Genomic DNA, 20,568 nt, shown 5'->3' with positions numbered 1-20,568 from the left:
ATTCATTCCGGTTGAGCTTTTCCCACACGCTTTCACTGACATGGGAGCAGAAGCTCATTAAATATGCAAATCTTATCCAATCCTAGCCAAGTCTTCAGTGGGACACGCCCATCAAAACCAAGCGTTTCTTGAGAGAGCCTCAAAACCAGGGCAGAAAATAGCCTATTACTTATTCATTATGATGTTTTTGATTGTAAAACCACGCGAACAGTCATAAGTTGACCTCAGACAAAAGTATACATTTAAAAAAAAAAAAGCCAGTTCATGACTCCCTTAAAAACTTTGCAGTGAGCAAACAGTATATTACTCACTGCATGAAAGGTAATATTCGAAAAAGCATAATAGGGGCACTTCAACATGTATTTTCCTACTATGCCACTTAAATAAATTTTTTAACTATTTTCATACCGAAGTCTGATTTGAACACATTTTTCTAATTTCTATTAAGTATCCATACCAAAGAGCAACTGTGTTGGAAAAAACTTTCCAAGCTTGGAAATCAAGCTTGGCTAAAATGGCCTACTACGGTCTAAAATCATTTTTACTATACATCCAGTCATACACTTTTCTTTCAGGTGTCATGCTCAAATGAAACCCACCATCTTATACTAAGCTGTTATGCCGCTACCATATATCTTGCATACCTGATGCTCCTCAGTTCATGAAATCACAGCATATTTTACAAGCGGATCACTGCAGTGGTGTTTTACAGGCCCTGTGTCCTCCAGCCTCTTCTCTGAATCTATCAGAGGTGATAGATCTCAGTCCTTGGAGTCTAGTTTGTGATAATGACCAAACTGGAGTTTAAATATAGACAGGATGAAGACAAAAAGTACAGGGCATCTCTTGACCTTTGATTAACATGGTGAGTAAGAGATTAATTCGGACTAAAAAGTTCAGATTCATTATAATCCCACCAGACACAGCAGGGTTTTTTTTTTCTTATGAAGTAGCAAGGAACAAACTAGCAATGATGGACTGGGACTAAATAAAACCAGCTTGAGACCAACACTGGCCCATCATAACCCCTCAAAAAACTCACTAAACAAGTTCATCCCTAGTATTAAATACACTTTCAAATTATATCATAATGTGATTGAATGTTAATGTTTAAATACTATTGCCCTCAACTGCGTTCACTCCCCATGAACATTCCTCCAGAAGTTATTAAGATTTGCTAAATCGTTCTTACGCTCTACACATCACATATGTTTCAGTGAGTGAACACCATAAACAAATTTACTTAAAACAAACCATATAGCTATTTATGCCAAATTGCAGTTTTCTAGGGTTACTTCTTAGCATCTTTTGACCATTTTGTAAATGACTGTTCTTCGCTGCTCAGTGAGCCGAATGTTAAGTGACTGGAAATCTGCTTTGCGGCAACTGTGAGTGTTCTTGTGGAGAAAGGCTAAGTTACTTAACTCTCCCAATGCGAACAATAGATCAACAGACTCAAATGCTCTTACAGGCCTCAGTTGAGTTAAACAAAATAGATTGACCTTAACATAAATGCCATTCAGACTTCTGTCATCTCATATTGCGGCATAATGAGGACGTGCCAGCCGTCCTTTAAGTAAAAAGACTGTAAATGGGAAATAAACTGTGTAGCTACTGAGTACACCAGAGTATTTATCATATACATGTCTTAAATAAAATTAGAGGAATCTAAAACCAATGAAATGAAGAAAATGTAATTTCCATGGCTGTTCAAGGGTTAAAAAAAACCTCCTATGATGGCTCTATTTACAAAGTTATTTAATAGATGTAATAAAAACCCTATAGGAGGACTTAATACATTTCTAAAAATCTACAAGTTCATCCCTAGTATTAAATACACTTTCAAATTCTATCATAATGTGATTGAATGTTAATGTTTAAATACTATTGCCCTCCATTCCGTTCACAAATGAACATTCCTCCTCTGAAGTTATTAAGCTAAATCGGCCATCATTTCATCACAGAATAAATAGTAAATTGATATGTAATGGAAATGTAATTTCCACGACTGTTCAAGGGTTAAAAAAAAGAGTTATTTAATATATAAAATAAAAGCCCAATAGGAGGACTTGATACATTTCTAAAAATCTACCAGAGGCCGGAGCAAAAGTGCCCATAGATGAAAAGACACCAGTATGTCAATGTATATACATGATTTCAGTTCATACTGTATATTAGGGGTGTAACGGTACACAAAACTGACAGTTCGGTACGTACCTCGGTTTTGAGGTCACGGTTCAGAAAGGTTTTGGTACAGCAGTTTTATAATATTATAATATTAAAGGTTAACAACAGAGCCCAAACTATTAGCCTAAATTCAGTTGCTATTTATTTTTAGATAAAATAATCAACACTCAAATAACATATTGTATGCAAACATGTAAACTTTAAATAATTGTTTGCATTAACTTCTAAATCTTTTTTTCTCCAATTCGTTGTTGAAATATAATCATTTATACACAGTGTCTGTCATTTTCATGACAGATTTATATTATAACATACATTAAAGGTGCACTATGTAATTTTTTTTGGAGTAAAATATCCAAAAACCACTAGGCCAGTGTTATATATTTTGTTCAGTTGAGTACTTACAATATCCCAAATGTTTCCAACTATTTGGAAGTGTGAGGGAGTCGCCTGTCAATTGCGTTATATCTGCGTTACTCTCGGTTTCTGGTTTTATTTTGCAGAAACGCTTTACTCTTACTGCAGTGTGAACAAGTGTCAAAGCAGCCGCTGAGCGAACGCACAGAGTAACGTCATAACATAATTTTCAACACACTCAGATGTATCTAATATCATAAACAGAGCTGCGTTACCTCATACCCATGACTGTAAAAGCCGATGTGGCGACTGTGTCATAATAAAAGTCCCGCCGCTCTTCTCATTAACAATTGCTCCAGCGCACTTGCTCAGCTCCACAACACTCGGTTCTGCTCCGCTTCATACTACAGTTACGTTAATAATCGCATCCATAAACATGATTTCTGCTATTTCCTATCGGCTGTGAGGTGAAGACCACATGTCCCAAGATTCTGCGCACAAACGTGGGGTCATCAAACTACACCTTTGTTTTGAACAGGCGACCTCTAGTGGACGGAAAAGTTACATAACGCACCTTTAAATAATCAAGACATCCCTAACAGGTTTAGTAGAATATAAGTAATATATATAAATATATATATATATATATATATATATATATATATATATATATATATATATATATATATATATAGGCTAATATAGTCCATATATTTCACAAAAGAGTTAATCTCTCTAGTGAACTAACCAGCTGTGGCCACTGAATGACTTCTGAGGTAAATGCAATGCTACATGCCATTGTTTACGTGTTTTATTGGCATCTTTCCGCGGTTGAAACACTGATTGAGCGTTTACACGACATATGATACATTTCAGTAAGTTGTAATGTATCCTCAACATACCTTAAGATATGAATTAATGTTTATTCTTCAAGAACAGATGATCGCGTTCACTCACTCGCACGCCGCCGCTTGAACTGACGCGCCTATAGCCTATAGTGATCATTCACATCACATTAAATAAAATGGGCTGAATACTTAATATGTTCGTGTGGGAACTCGGATTGAAGTATGTTCCGCGCGTAAAACAAGCCGACTGTTACGTGTTAAAGATTGCATTCGGAACCGTTCGGTACACACATGCACGTACCGAAAGCCCTGTACCGAAACGGTTCAGTACAAATACGTGTACCGTTACAGCCCATAAATGCTGAAGTGACAAATAGACATCACCACTCGAAAAGAAAAAAAGTGGGTTTTGGTAACCAACCAAAATCCTTTTATGGACCAAATTCCTAAAACCGTGGGCAAAAAAACATTCAAGACAGATATTGTAAAAGGCCCGTGTCAGTTGGCCAGATGTTTCTGGAATGGAGTGTTTTAACACTGCCTGAGATTTCCAAGTACGTAAATAAGACTTGCTAACAGCCCCTGTCTGTGTGTCTCTTTCAGTTACTCTCATAGAGACGAGGGCTCAGGTCGGCAGAGAGCCCAAGGTTGAGGGGGTTTCTGCTGATTGTCGAGGACATTTCTTCTGGTCTCAAGCCTCTCTCTGGCCAGGATAAAGCACCGGGAAATATGCGGCGAGCCGTTGTACGCAACGACAGTGAATCACCTCATCTGAATCCGCTGGGGCCTCTTGTCTTACAAGGACACAGTCTGGATATTCCCACCTGGCGTAAACACTATTGGACAGGCGCGGAATTGAAGAGCACTCTCTTTCCCTACACTCACTCAAATCAGCAGAGGAGGTGCACAGCATTCATTCACTCGACCCAAATGTTCTCTTGCTATATCTTTCTTTCTCTATCACACTTTTCCCTCCCTCATTCACTCTCTCCCGAGATGAAGGACGAATCCCTGAGTGGGGGAGAGAGAGAGAGAGAGAGAGAGAGAGAGAGAGAGAGAGAGAGAGAGAGAGACTGTTGAAAGTTCTCATGGTGAGCCTGCCTAAAGCTGCTCTCTATAGCATGATCAATATTTGACCTTCCACAGTATTATCATTCTTCTCTCCCTCTTTTTTTCTTATTCCCCCGTTGGAGCCTGAAATTACATTCTCTGCTAAAGGCCGCCATGCACAGTAGCTTCTCAAAATGGCCCTGCCAACTACATAGAGAAAGAAAGAACATCGGACGGGCTTCAGAATGAGAGCGCCAGCCGCCGCCTCCGAGGATCCTGGGGAATAGAACAGTCTGTCACAGACGCATCGCTGATGCAATAGAGTGCAGCTCGAGTCAGCCTGGGCTAATAGTTCCTGCTCATGCCTAGGCTCAGGTCTCAAATGATGGTTAAAAAAGTCAGTGCTTCATAATGCGACTGTTTTACTTTTTGTATTACATGGTACTGAAACACAGGGGCGTAGCAACCACTGGTATACATTTTGTCCCACCAACTTTTAGGGGTAAAATAATAATAATAATAAACCAACGGTAAAAAAATTCCATCCAAAACATTCTACAGGTCATAGATAGAGACAGTAAGTCAGAAGGAACACGCTTTCAGGCTTTCCCCTCATTACTTGGATTAATCTGGCAAATTAATTTTGTTGCAATTTTCTTTTGATTAAAAGCTGCAGTGTTTTTGGAATAATCGCCTTTTATGTTTGGAATACATTTGTTTTACAAAAAAGAATGAAGGATACCACATTGGAAATCCAAAAACAAAATATGAAGTGAAAATAAAAGAAAGCGCCTCTGATGATTACAGAAATAAATTAAAGTGAAATCATTTGAACAAAGGAAACATGATAAAATCCACTGATGTGAAAGAGTTTGTGCATGCACGTCTGTTTGATAATAAAATATTAAATTCCTCAGGGATTTAGATCATGCTGGGTTTAATTCTGTTGGAATAGTAATCAAAAGAAACATGAATTAAAATAAGATGATGAAAAAAAAAATGTATTGGCTTTTTGGGGGAGTACAACGCTAAATCAAATAGAACTAAATTACTGTACGTTCTTATTTAAATTCCTGCTTAACCTTCCAGTTCTCATTCAGCAGAAGACGCCGAAGTCCAGCGTCAACCACTCAAACCTATTAAAAAATACAAATTACATGCTTCTCAAATCTCAGTGTGATTTAATTCAGTCTATTTATATGACGCCCCTCTGGGCTTTACTAAAACAGCAGGTACCGAAGGACAGCTTACAAGTGTAACTAGAAACAACCTGAAGTACCACCACCATTCTGAATATTATTACAATAACATATGACTCAATAAAGGTAAATGTAATTCCATCAGCTGTAAATGTCTTTTTGTGGTTAGACAAAATCATTCATGCCGCAGAAGGTCTACACTTGAAACGAACAAAGCATTTCACTTTTTTTTTCTCTGCGTCCATCTAAGTATCAATCTATCTACTAAAAGGGACACATCTGTCATAGCAAACACAAAATGGAGGCCATTTGTTTCAAAATGTGCGTGCGTGTAATATGCATCTATCTAGGTGCCCCCATTTCCATTGAAATCAAAAGCTGTCAGAAGTTTACTCATCCCCCTGTTTTGACTCCATTCAATCAAGTGTGAGTATAATTACCCAACTGCCGTATGCTAATCTATGGGGACCCAAATATTGCAGTTTGACAAATCCTTCATTTGTATTCACATGCCACACAAAGCATCAGTCGTGCTTTGCGTACAGGCGGCCCCCCCAAACTTACCCGCACACCCCCCAATTCCCTGGAAAACAGAGCTGCGGAGCAAGCGCCGCCTGATTAGAACTGGGATGCATGCTGGGATCTGTGTGTGTCATTAATATTTTCCCATCCAGATGGCTCTTTCTAGGTATTTGAATTCATAAAAAGCGCTAAGGCTGGGTCCTGCCCTGGAAGAGTTTGGCGACGCGGCTGTCAGCGGGAACAGAAACCGGGAATAAACAGAGTGTGCATTCCAAAGTTGGCCACCCGCTGGGGCTAATAAACGGCCCTCTTTCTTTGGTCACCCAGCCTTGGAGAGGAAACAGAGGCTGTAATTGCCATGGTGATGTGCTGAATCCGCAGACACAGGTAAGCGCACGTTCGCCGGTGCGTCGTGTTCTAAATGGGGCCATTTTTTGCTCATCGCCGGCATTCATTACGCACACCATTGATTTGTGCGAAGCGTGTCTCTGTCATGTGTGGGTGTCTTTAACAAGTTTCTGCAAGAAACGGCAAAAAAAAAAAAAAACTGAGCGTGTGACTAATATGTATATAAAATATATCTAAAAGCCTTGCGGTGCCTCTGTTATGATTTGGACCTGAAACAAATGACAGTGGCGTGTTGATAGATGGATGAAAAGGTGAAAAGCCTGTCAGGCCGAGAGTGTTCCATCACACGGTCACCGCAGCTCTCGTCTTTTGTCCGTGTGTGATTATGACGACCGCTGCAATCTCCTCACAAAAGGGTGAGCAGAGAGAGGGCAGTGTTTCTGTCAGCACATCTCCTCCCCTTTAAATACAGACTGCACAGCTGCCTCAATGAAAGAGTGGATCTCCCCCCGCCAGCGCTCTCTGTGACACCTCTCTCAAAATGAACTCATCTATCTGTCTGTCTCCCTGTCTGTCTGTCTCAAAAAACTATCTATCTATCTATCTATCTATCTATCTATCTATCTATCTATCTATCTATCTATCTATCTATCTATCTATCTATCTATCTATCTATCTATCTATCTATCTATCTATCTATCTATCTATCTATCTATCTATCTATCTATCTATCTATCTATCTATCTATCTATCTATCTATCTATCTATCTATCTATCTATCTATCTATCTATCTATCTATCTATCTATCTATCTATCTATCTATCTATCTATCTATCTATCTATCTATCTATCTATATCTATCTATCTATCTATCTATTCAGCCAGCTATTGATCTGTCTGTCCATCTATTGATCTGTTGGACCATCCATCCATTCATACATACATACATACACCTCTATACATATATATATATATATATATATATATATATATATGTGTGTGTATATGTATATATATACATACACATATATATATACACACACACATATATATATATATATATATATACACATATACATATATACATATATATACACATATATATATATATATATATATATATATATATATATATATATATATATATATATATATATATATATATATATATATATATATATATATATATATATATATATATATATATATATATATATATATATATATATATATATATATATATATATATATCTTAAAGGGGACTTATTATGCCCCTTTTTACAAGACGTAATATAAGTCTCAGGTGTCCCCAGAATGTGTCTGTGAAGTTTCAGCTCAAAATACCCCACAGATCATTTATTATACCATGTTGTAAAGGCCCATTTTTGAGTGGAAGGAAAAACATGCTGTTTTCATGCATGTATCTTTAAATGCAAATGAAATGCTGCTCCCCACCAGCTTTCCAGAAGAGGACGGAGCCTGTACAGCTCATGCCTCTGTTACTCTGCCAAAAAACGAACAAAACATCTGTTTGGTTTTGATTATTATCTCTATCGCAGTGACGCTCACGTGACATTGCAGTTCTTCATCATCATGAAAGTTTATTATCTACATGCGTTTTAAAGCCGCATCAGTCTAAATTTCTGAGATATGGTTTTCTGAGCGCACACATCTGAAGAGCTTAGCTACACAGAAAGCTGCATGTCAGATGGCGGGTCCCGTGAGTATTAAACTAAGTTCTCTATCACATCTTAAACTGTCAAATACACACACGGTTATGTCAAAAACACACAAAGTTCACATAAACAGTAAACAATAAGTAAATAAATTGCATATGTATATTAGATCTGTGTATTTAAGTAAATGCAGCGTAATATATAGTACCTCCTGCTATATATGCTGTTAATATGAATCAAACAACAAAAGAAAAACTGAAAATCACTCACTGCTCTTGACTGAAAAACGAAGTAGCTTTAATAAGAATACAATGCTGCTGTTAAATGCTCTGGTGAGGAGATAAACGTGTACAGCTCACTCAGTGCGGGGTCTATGCTAATAGGGCAGAGTCCAGCAGTCGTGGGCGGGGCCTAAGCATGTGTGATGTCACAAAAGCTAGAATATTCAAATGGCTTGTTCTGAGACACTGCTTGTTATTTATGGGGATTAAAAACATTGGAGTGGGTGGATTTTTACCATTACAGGGTGAATGTGTACACACACTGTCGGCACACACTTATGTTCAAACACTATGTGAAAGTGAATTTTGCATAATAGGCCCCCTTTAATTTACAATCAAAATAAAAGCATCCACCCATCAGAATATCCATCGTGCTATCAATCCGTCTATCCATCCTTCAATTTGTCTATCTAGTCATCTATCATTTTACAATATCTGTCTGTCTATATCTATAATATCTACACATACCTATCCTTTATCTATCTTTATTTACAAAAAATAAAAATAAAATAACATGGATCCGTCTGTATTGTCTATCTATCTGTCTATATATATACTCATAGATAATTATGAGTAGATAGATAGATAGATGTCTGTCTGTCTGTCTGTCCACTCATCCTTCACTCTTTTTCTTCTTTCTTCCTTTTTGTTTGTTTGTTTGCTTCTTAATTCCTCACTCCAGCCTATTTTCTCCTTCTCTCGCTCTGTTCTCCCACCAGTGGAGATTTGGAGGACGGAAGGTACAAGAGCAAACATGGAGATTAGTAGTAGCTAATAATCCTCTTTTTCCACACATACTCTCATATTTCTAAATTAAAGAGGAGTGCAGGGGGGCTTATAAAACATAAAAGGCCACTCCATCTGAGCAACCGCGCCCTCCGCCCACCCGGGGGGCTGCAGTGCACCCTGGGATTTGCGGAGAGTAAACTGAAGCCATACATCATGGTGCGCCGGGCCACAGGAGAGAAGTGCGGGCCAATAATTCTGAGGTTAAACAATGTAATTTGGATCTTGTACATGCAATTTATTTCAGACGTCAGAAGAAGTTCAAACTTTTCTCTATTATTTAAAGGCAAAATAAAGCTAGTGGCAAAAGGGCGAAAATGGTATCTAACAAAATAAGATGTTGTTTACTGCTTTAGCATCCTGATTCTTAGCTCAACTTCAAACGGTTTACAGAAGGCTGCTGTGTGTCTGTTTATGTACTTTGTGTCCTTAACCATGTAATTATTGTAATCCTTTTTTATTGCAATCACAAAGAAGCAACTGATCAGACTCCATTACCATACAAAGAGATGTTCAACCCTCATTTAACATGCATCATTAATGAACAGTTCGGCCCCATGCAATCCTTTCTTAGGGTGCTGCCCACATTTACTAAAACTGAATCAAACCCAAGTTCTCTGCTCTAAGATGTCTGCTTCTAAATGACACACCGATATTTTAAATCACAATTAATTTTGTGCTTAATTTTCATGTGGGTCCCGTCTTGTAACGTGTCAGGGTGGTGGTTCGGAAACGGGGAGGAAATCTCCCGCAGTTTAGAGGATTAACGGCTACAAAGTGCCCGCCAGAAATAAAAGAAGGCCAGCCGGTGGAGTGATACAAGTGAATTAAAAGATTAAGGTGGTTTATAAAGACTGATTACAAAGCCATAGGGGTTTCTGAATGGGAAGACAAACCTTGCGATGGGATAATTCCCTTGTTCTTTCTCCTCATGGATGAGCTATTATTTCACGTTGCACTCTCTACTTTAAATCGATTAGTTATGGACACCCAGATCGAGACTTTGGCTTATAACCGGGTCGAGAGTGAATGAGACCTAAAAAGCACAAAGAGGAGAGGAAAAGAGAAAGCAAGATAACACTGTTTTCACAAAAATCTATGAATGAGCTAAAATAATTTTCTATCATAGGAATGTGTTTTGTCCAACCTTAAATGCCAATAAGATGTTTGCTAGAAAAGGAGACTTAAAATTACAACAAAAGGAACAGGCCACATCATAATTCTAGTACAAACAGATCAGTCTTTATAAATAAACTTGCAATATCAGTGATAAAGTCTCAGCCTCAGACGGAACACCTACAGACCGCCTACAGTCCTTTCACTGACTGCCTGATGCATATTGCACAATAAACTGGTAAGCACTTGTGAAAATTGAGAGCTTCAATCAAAAAAGCAACTTCATGGAGACTAGGGACTAAGGCTACACACATACAGTAAAAACAGTAATATTGCAAAATATTATTATAATTTTAAATAACCATTTTCTATTTCTTTTTATTCCTATAATGGCAAAACATACATTTTCAGCAGAGACATTTCTTTTTGTTATTATCAATGTTGAAAACAGTTCTGTGCTTAATGTTTTTTTTTTTTTTTTGGATACTGTAATACGTTTTTGTCAGGATTATTTGATGAAAGTTCAAAAGAACAGCATTTATTTAAAATAGATTTTTTTTTGTAACATTATAACTTACTTTACTGCCACTTTTGATCGATTTAATATGAAAGCTGGTATGTGCCACAGAATAAAACCTCTTGAAAGATAATTCAGAATTTTTTCCTCACAATTGCGAGTTTATATCTCACAATTCTGACTTTTTTTCACAGAATTGCGATATAAACTCGCAATTGTGAGTTATAAAGTCCAATTCTGAGGGAAAAACAATCTCACAATTCTGACTTTATATAACTTGCAATTGTGTGTTATAAAGTCAGAATTGCGCGATGCAACTGCGTGTTATAAAGTCAGAATTGTGAGATATAGGGCCCTATCATATACCTGGCACAATGCGTCACCAGGCGCTTTGAAAGTGTTTTATGCCAGTTTCAACCTGACGCAGTTATCATTTTCACGTCCAGCGCCACATTATTTAAACAGCAAATGGACTCGTGCCCATATGTTCGCCCATGGGTGTGCTGGTCTGAAAACAAGGTGTGTTCAGGCGCATTGTTGGCGCGTTGCTATTTTGAGGCAACTGAAATAGACTGCACCATTGACCAACAAAAACCTGGTCTAAAGTCAATGGCACAGTATTTTTTGTGTTATTTAAAGAGTGCATTAGTAATATGCACCTATAGGTGGATGCACAACGCGCGTACACTCTGCTTATTACACACAAACATTTTTAAATATGAAAAATAAAAGAATTCATCTCTGGAGAAGTGTTCAGTCTTTCCGCTTGCAAATTCTGCCATGTAAATAGCGAATCCGCCATGGTGCAAGAGCAACTGGCTTTTAATGGGAGATTAGACTCTGATTGGTTTATTGCACGTTACGCCCAAAACACACCCATCACTCAAAGAGAATAGGGACAACCCTTTTGGTCCATGTGCTGACCATTTTTCCCGTCGTTAAACTAGCAAAAGTGAATTCAGACATGCCTTCAATGCACCTGCGCCATGCACTTTAGACCATGCGCTTAGATCGTTAAAATGTGGGCCATAAAGTCAGTCACTTGCAATTGTGAGAAAAAAAGTCAGAATTGCGAGATGTAAGCACGCAATTGCAAGAAAAAGTCAAAATTATCCTTTTTTTATTTTTTATTCTGTGGCAGAAACAATAAATAACAATAGATTCTGTGGCAGATTCCATAATTTAACGCATCCTTGCTGATTGAAAACTCTTACTGACCTCAAAGATTTGAACGGTTGTGCAAAACAATGGCTGTTAGGAAACAAAACCATTTTACGTTTAATACAGAAACATGTGACTTGAGTAATATTTCAAGGTTAATGTTAGTCAAGGTTTCTTGCACCAAAACAGCCTAAATCTGTTTTTGCATGACCACTTTCTGCCCTTGCTGACCCTCGGATTTCTACATGTAAATTACCTGGGTTATGATTGTCTTCCATCACTGCCGGCCAAATTGATGAATATTGAATAGGCGTTGATATGTAAATGGGGTGGTCATATGTTAATGTCCTCCTGGCCATTTTTACATCCTAGTTTAAACAAAAGGCCATGGGCAGATTGAGGAAAGAGGTTTGCTTTGTGCACGTTGAGCACATACTCTTTTAGAGCAAAGGAAATTCTGTTTCCATGACATGTCTTATAAAATGGGGCAGAAAATGTAAAGGTTTAAAGAAAGATGGACAGAAAAAAGAAATAGAACAGAACACATTGCACGTGAGCAGAGAGGCAGGGGAGTGAAAGGAATAAATAAGAGAATGAAAATGAGAGCAGATAGGAGGAGAAGATAGAAAATGCTGGCCACTGCAAAGTCTTCAGACAAAAGCGTGAAGCGAGGGAAGAGTTCCTCAAGCCCTTCTTCGTTCCAGCGAGAGCCAGCCAGTAAGCACTTTTTTTCTGAGCTGAAAAGCTCACTGGAACACCACCCATCAGCACTTTTCCACCACAGGAATAGTAGATCCAGGTAAAGAGTGACAAGTGTAGAGGATTTCTCCAGCGACGGTCTCTCTCGTTCCTTTCCTTCCTCTCGCTCGCTCCGCTTCTTTCATCTTTTCGTCCTTCAGCCTCCCTCTTTTTCTCCTCGCGCTTTTTTCTTTTTCTCCCCTTTAACCAATCCCCCTCCCAATTTTCTCTCTTTCTCTGAGCGCCTAAACCTCTGCTCTCCTCTGAACTCCCATAATGCCTTGCTGTCACAGCCTATTAGATGATAACCAGCTAAGATCATGGCATCTCTTTTAAAACTACGCCACGTATTGTGTTTCACACCAGTCCTGCACAATGCAATTCCCCTTCCATCCCATCCCGGACCTCTTTCCCCTCTGTCCAACGTATTTTCCTGCCAACGAGGGACTGATTGCGGCAAACGTGTCATTTGTTGTAAAAATCCAGTCACCCATTGTGCTGTCTTTTACAAAAAATGACACAGGATCCAGCCTATTATCTTCTCACAGTGTCTGTAATTACTAATTACGAAAGAAGTAACAATTCAGCTAATGATTGCTATGCTTTTAGTGTGGCTAGAGCGCGAATCTCGCTCGGTGTGATTTTTTTTAAAGAGGTGCCGGTGAACGTGCGCTGGTTTAGCTGCATGGAGTTTCATGTATTAAAAAGCAACGCTCGAGCTCACCGTGCTCATTGTCTGAATGTTTCCTGGCGATTCCTGAAAATATGATGTGTACTGAGAGCTACTGAGGGCAGGGCTCGATCGCTGTGGTTTGTTATTGCTGCGATCTCATGTGAGTGACAGGTTGTCGTGGCAACGTGCAGTGAACATGCACTGGTTTACACAAGGACACTGCACACACACACTCACGCAAGTCCAACCCGCCTACTCCCACCACCTGACCCCTGGATGGTTGAATGGCAGAGCTATTCATGTGACTGGAGTCTCCCACAGTGAACAGCGCTCTCCGAGGGAACTTGAACTGAGACACAAATTACATTTTCTGCACAATTAAAGCAGTAGCGGGGCTAAGTGCATAGAGAGAGACTGGCGCCCCTCTAGGCCCTGCCTCTCACTATAATGGCCATGTGATGAAGACGGCCCCCAGTTAATTAGCCTCTGAAAATACTCATTCTCGCCCCAGCACTGCTGATGGAAAAGCGTGCAGAAAGGCCACTCTATCTTATAACCTGGCGCAGACAGACATCTCTCAACAGAGCTCTAATACAGTGATTATGAGAGGTGCTAGGCAGCCTAAAATCAAAAGCACGCTGGGATTTGCGATCTTGCTCTGCCATTTTAAGGGCAATTAGCTATATGCTTTATCGATGTTCATTTAGGACGATTAACACACCAGTTACTTTGAATTTTACCGCTCATAAGGTTTTATGGCACCACCGAATGACACTTGTATCATTGTGCTTATGACTGAACATGACCGTGTTATTTCAAATATATCGACTGTTATGATGACTGAAATTTCACCCTTTTAGCTGCATGGAGAGTTTCATGTATTAAGAAGCAAAGCTCCAGCTTTCCGTGAAGGTGCAAACAGGACAAATACATTGTCTAAATGTTACCTGGAGATTCCTAAAAATACTAGATGTGTGTATGTAGAGCTGCCATAAAAATCTGATACCATGTAAAGATTAATTGTACCTGTATTTCATTACTATTCTTGGTTAACCCTCTGGGGGTCACAAATAAGGCCCCTGACCCGGAGGGCGGGATTAAGATAAAAAAAGATTTGAGTAAAATCAATGAAATATATATATATGTATATATATATGTATATATATATATATATATATATATATATATATATATATATATATATATATATATATATATATATATATATATATATATATATATATATATTATGTATATATATATATATATATATATATATTATGTATATATATATATATATATATATATATTATGTATATATATATATATATATTATGTATATATATATATATATATATATATATATATATATATATATATATATATATATATATATATTATGTATATATATATATATATATATATATATATATATATATATATATATATATATATATATATATATATATATATATATATATATATATATATATATATATATATATATATATTATGTATATATATATATATATATATATATATATATATTATGTATATATATATATATATATATATATATTTTTTTTTTTTTTTTTTTTATATATTAAAGCTGTATTTCATTTTAGAGTAACATTTTAGAATAACACATTTTTACCACTATAGTGGATCTTGCGTTTTATAAAAAAATTTAAAAAATTGTAGCTTCATCGGAATGGTCCGAAACTTGGTGACTTTATTGGTACTTGGTAAATGAACACCCAAAACAATTGGGGACAGGATTTGAAAAGCCTAAGTGGTCGTAAAAAAAAAAAAGTCACATTCAGGACCTTCGGGTCAAAAATGACCCCCATAGAAAATGAATGGGAAATTTGTTTTTTTCTGCATACAATCTACAAATCAGCCAGGATGCAGAAAAAAGGACTCAGCAGTAAAGGGGTGAATCTCTGAAACATCAAGAGTGCAAAACAGACAAAACACTTATACACACAAAAATACATGCACACACAAATTAACGCGTGCCATTCTAAAAGTTAATTGTGTTTTTGTGTGTGTGTGTGTGTTTTTTTTGTCTGTTTTGCACTCTTGATGTTTTATAGATTGACTCCTCACTGTTGAGTCCTTTTTTTCTGCATCCTGGCTGATTTGTAGATTGTATGCACAAAAAAACTCTGTATTTTCATATTTTTGCCAATTTCCCATTCATTTCCTATGGGGGTCATTTTTGATGACCACTTAGACTTTTCAAATCCTGTCCCCAATGTTTTTGTGTGTTCATATACCAAGTACCAATAAAGTCACCAATGATCAGCTACGATTTTTATCATTTAAAAAAAAAAAAAATTGGGGTCAGAAATGACGAAGACCCCCAGAGGGTTAAAAAAAAAAACGAACTCTGCTGTGTTAGTGCGGTTCATTTGAGTATGTGTGAATGCTGACATTTGAACGCTGGTGTGCACCAAACAAGTGCCAAATGAACTCTGGTGCGGTTTGACTGAAATATAGATGCAATACGGACTAAAGACATCTAAACGAACCAAAACAAGATGTGCCCCTAAAAAGAACAGAATGCTTAAGCACACCTGTTTTTTCTTTTGATAGTCGCGATATTTTGCTCGGTACAGGTGTTGGAAATGCAGTCTCCTTGCAGCAGATCTTCATTTGTGTGTTTCATGTAAGAATTCCTTGTGCTGTTTTGACTCCTTTACACATTTTATAAGCTGTTCAAAAGTTCTCAGCATACCATCATATGTACCCAGCACGCAGCATTGTTTTGGATGTTTGGCAAAATATACATCATAAAACATTTTTTTTATACTTGGGTTCTGTCTTAAAAAGGACAGCATGAACGAGAAGCGAACCAGGACTAAGGGTGTGTTCACACTTGTACTTCGGTTCGCTTGGTTCATTTGGTACAGACCTTTTAGTCCTGGTCCGCTTAGCGTTCAGATTAACATTTTTAACACCGAACCTAAAGACATAGGGATATATTCACAACCTGATTAGTCGGCTTTTATGATGTATTGCCAAAACAATTCTGTGTGCTGTACTGTATGTGCATAGCCTAGATATGATGGTATTTTGACCAGCTGGGAACTCGTGAAGAGCTTGTGTTAAGAAGTCAAAATGATGCCTGTACCAAACTGTGATGGCAACATCACAACTATTACAAGAAAAAACACGCACGCTTGAGCATTTTAGGGTCTCATCTTCCCGTTTTTGTTTGTTTATATGTCTTTGGTCCGTGTTGAGTTCATATTTCATTTCGAACCGCACCAGAGTTTGTTTGGAAGTGAATAAAGACTCATCTTTTCAATGGTCTCTGTCCGCTTGTTTGGTGCGCACCAGGATTCGGATGGCAGCGTTCACACTTATTCAAATGAACCACACTAACAGAACAATCGCACCAGGGTTTGTTTTAACCGAATCAAACAGTGTGAACTCACCCAAAAATATTTTGGTCCGGACCAAAAGAACCAAGATAACCTCTACAACTACAAACTACAAATGTGAACAAAACACTGTGTGGCAAAAGACACAGAGAGAGAGAGAGAGTTTGTGTCTGTGTGAAGGTCCTGCAAGCTGTCATTAGAAATAAACTTCATTTACTGCCCTCTGGCTAACACATGCATTCTGATGCAGAGTTGGTAAAGACAAGGGCTCAGACCACAAAAAAACTCAGTTTAAAAAAAAGATTTTTGATCAGCGGTACGCTTTTAAAAATAGTACTGAATGTAGAATTATGTTTAACATGGCTTGGGGTCTCATTCATCAGGTTTCCGCTACAGAAGGACTTTCTACATCTCTGGAGATTGCAATATATAGTATGAACTTTCACATTTTGCACATTATATCATAATTTACTCACCCTTACGATGATCCAAAAGGTTCTTCATGGAGCACAAAAGGTGAAGGTAGGTAGCTCTTTTCCATACAATGAAAGTGAGAGGGGACACACACTGTCAAGCTCCAAAAAGCACTGTTAAATAAGTTTATACGACTCACACACTATATTCAGTCTTCTGATGACATATAATAGCTTTGTGTGACAGTTTTCGCTGAAAATATTCTCCTCTACCACAATTCTGCCAGGATACAAAAACATCAATAACACCAAACAACAGTGTGGAATTTTCAGTGAATGAATAACAACTTAATTTCAGTCTGTTCATCGCACAAATGAATCAATTGACTTCAGAATACAGTGTATAAGACATAAGGTTAACATTTATGGCATTTTAATTTTAAGAATTTGGGCTATTTGGCTTTTCATAACATGTTTATTCAGACTAGTGGAAGGAAAGTATGCAAAAAAACGCTAATATATTTTATTGCTCTTTACCTATTTGTAGATTTCAATTATATCTTTAAATATCATGTACTGTGCCAGAATTCTCCACTCCAGTAGCACTTACTGTACATACATCAAACCTTTACAGTTTTATTCTTATCTATAGTCTAAAGGTTTTTACTGAGGGGTTTGGTCATATATCATTTGCCTGATTTCATACAACATTTTATTCCTAAAAACATTTTTAATCTGACTTTAACCAATGTTCAGATTTCTGTTCTGGAATCTACGCAAATTAGTGCATATTTTATTAGATAATGCCTCATTGAACAATTCATTTAACTTAAAACAAAAGTTTGCAATTCTTAAATGTAATGAATCTATGGAGACCCACACAAGTCAATTGTGCGCACAATTTAGTAATTCGTTCCCTCGATTTATAAATCATACGCAAAATGCCTTGATTTGCTAAACCGTGCGGACGATTTACTACTTCGTTCCCTCGACTTGCTAAACCATCCACACGATTTACTAATTCGCTCCCTCTATTTATAAATTGTGAGCACGATTTAGCCAATTGTTGTTGTTTTTTTTTGCATGTCATGTGCGGGGCTCAATCAACTAGGGAAGTATGGCAATATGTTTTTTACCCTATTCACTGCAGCTGCCCAACTTTTTATACAGGTTTGGAACAACATGAGGGTGAAGAAATTAAGTCAAATAGTTTTCTTTCTGAGAGAGCTATTCTAAAATTAGAAGACCGACATAGCATGTTTTCATCACTCTTCATATAAGACAAGTCAGCTGTATTAACAGAAAATCTGCCTTGACCATTATGGCACTGCTGAGAGGCTGTCCTCTCTTCATTCCTTTCAGAATGAGTGCACATGGTCCTGCTAGCTACACGATAATACCCCAGACAAAAACATGTACCAGCTACCCTCATCAGGACACAAATTTGCAACAGGCAGACGCCTCTGAAGATCCTGCAATCTGGACTCACGGTTCACAAACGCCATTCATCTTTATTCAGCCCCAGAAGAACAAGCGACGGCGCCTCCTTTGTCTTATTCTAATTCCCGTTTATAGCAGCTTGTCCATTTTTTCCCTCACCTTTTGTCTCCTGTCGAGGTCAGAAACAATCCAGTCATACACAGCATCTAATAAACACAACCTTGCCATGATGCATGGCTCATAATGTTACGAGAGATTTAGTCAGGCCCGTCCACCAAGGGAATGAGAGCAAATGTGACTCCCAAACAGAGACCCGTCGCCTCAGGCTCTATACTTTCTACAGTTGTTATTATTGCATCTCATTGGATTTTTCCCATGAGGAAAATCACAATGACTGAGATGGAGACCAGATTATTATTTTGCAACAGGATATACAGTATAAACGTGAGGTTTATGAGATCACATGTCCACAGGGCATTTATACACTGAAAAAATAAAAAAATAAAGGCAGCATTTTGCAAGGCTTTTTCATTACATCAACACATTTGGAAGGTACAGGAACGTCAGATTAATTTGCTTATTGTAAGTACATGTCTTGAGTGATATTGAGCCGTTTTCAGACCTTAGTTCATTTGCTTTGTTACCGAAACAGGGACATAATTTGTTACAATGTTGCATTTTCTTCTTGGTTCAGTTCGCTTTCACAAGGCAACATTTCAAAGGATACCAAATTGTGTTTATGCAAGTCACATTTGAGTATTGGCCAGAGTTTCCTTATACATTTGTCATTTATAATGCAGTTAGAGCAGGAATCAAAATTTTGTCGGGACAGCATTCTTACAAAGCACAGAGAAGAGCAATTACGTATATTTATGATTATATATTTATGAATATTATATTTTAAGATGAAGAGGTGCTCTTTGATTTTCAACTCCAATAACTAATGTGCTCACTCACAGAATCAGTCACTGCTGCTCTTTACATAAAACATTTCCCGTTATGAATTATGATACCACTTGGTTCGTTGGTCTGTTGTGTTGGATCTCTTACTTGCCTCAACTGAACAACTCCACAGTTCGTTTTCAATCGGGCCATGACCTCCTCATCCAGGCGATCTCGGAACGATTGTTTTGGTGTGGATCCAAGCGCAGGGAGAAAACACACCAGGTTCGGAAGCAAACGCTTCAAACGAGCCAGGTGTGAAAACGGCCTTAAAATGTCAAGTTGCCACCAACTGAGCTTGGTGTTAGCAACACCAATGGGTTTGATTTTTCATGGAATTCATGACTTGATTTAGTTAGAAGTGTTTGGCAAATGCATGTGCAAATGCAAAAAAAGTAAAATTAATAAAAAGTAATATAACAATTACTTACACACCGTAAAACCGAACAGTAAAATTAACTAAATGAAATTAGTTCATTTCACGCCAATATTTCTGAAAGTTCATTCTACATGATAGAAAAAAGATACGTGAACTCGATAACTGATTAAGCTGAACTTAAACTGAATGAGTTGCAGAAGATTTTGATTTCCAACATGCTTTACGTCAAACTGTATAAGGGGAATGCATTTTTTTATTAAGTTTTATGCGTTTTTGCTCACGATAAATATAGGGGATTTATAGGGGTATCTGTTTCTGTTATGTTGCAAACTTGCAATTTTGCAGGTGATAACCTGTCATTCCAATAGGAATCTGCAAGATTGCAATTTTCACATGTGGGTGGAAAAGTTCCCCACACAGATTCTGTTTGTGTTCAAGTTGGTCAAGCAAATTTGCAGCATTGCCGAAAAGAAAGCTGCTTAGTTCTGTACAAGTGGTGTATCATGCATTGCTACATAATTGACAATAGAAAATGGTCTTTTTTT

Source organism: Gobio gobio, assembly GCF_949357685.1.
Source record: "Gobio gobio genome assembly, chromosome: 14".
NCBI lineage: Eukaryota > Metazoa > Chordata > Actinopteri > Cypriniformes > Gobionidae > Gobio > Gobio gobio.
This window is presented reverse-complemented; position numbering follows the sequence as displayed.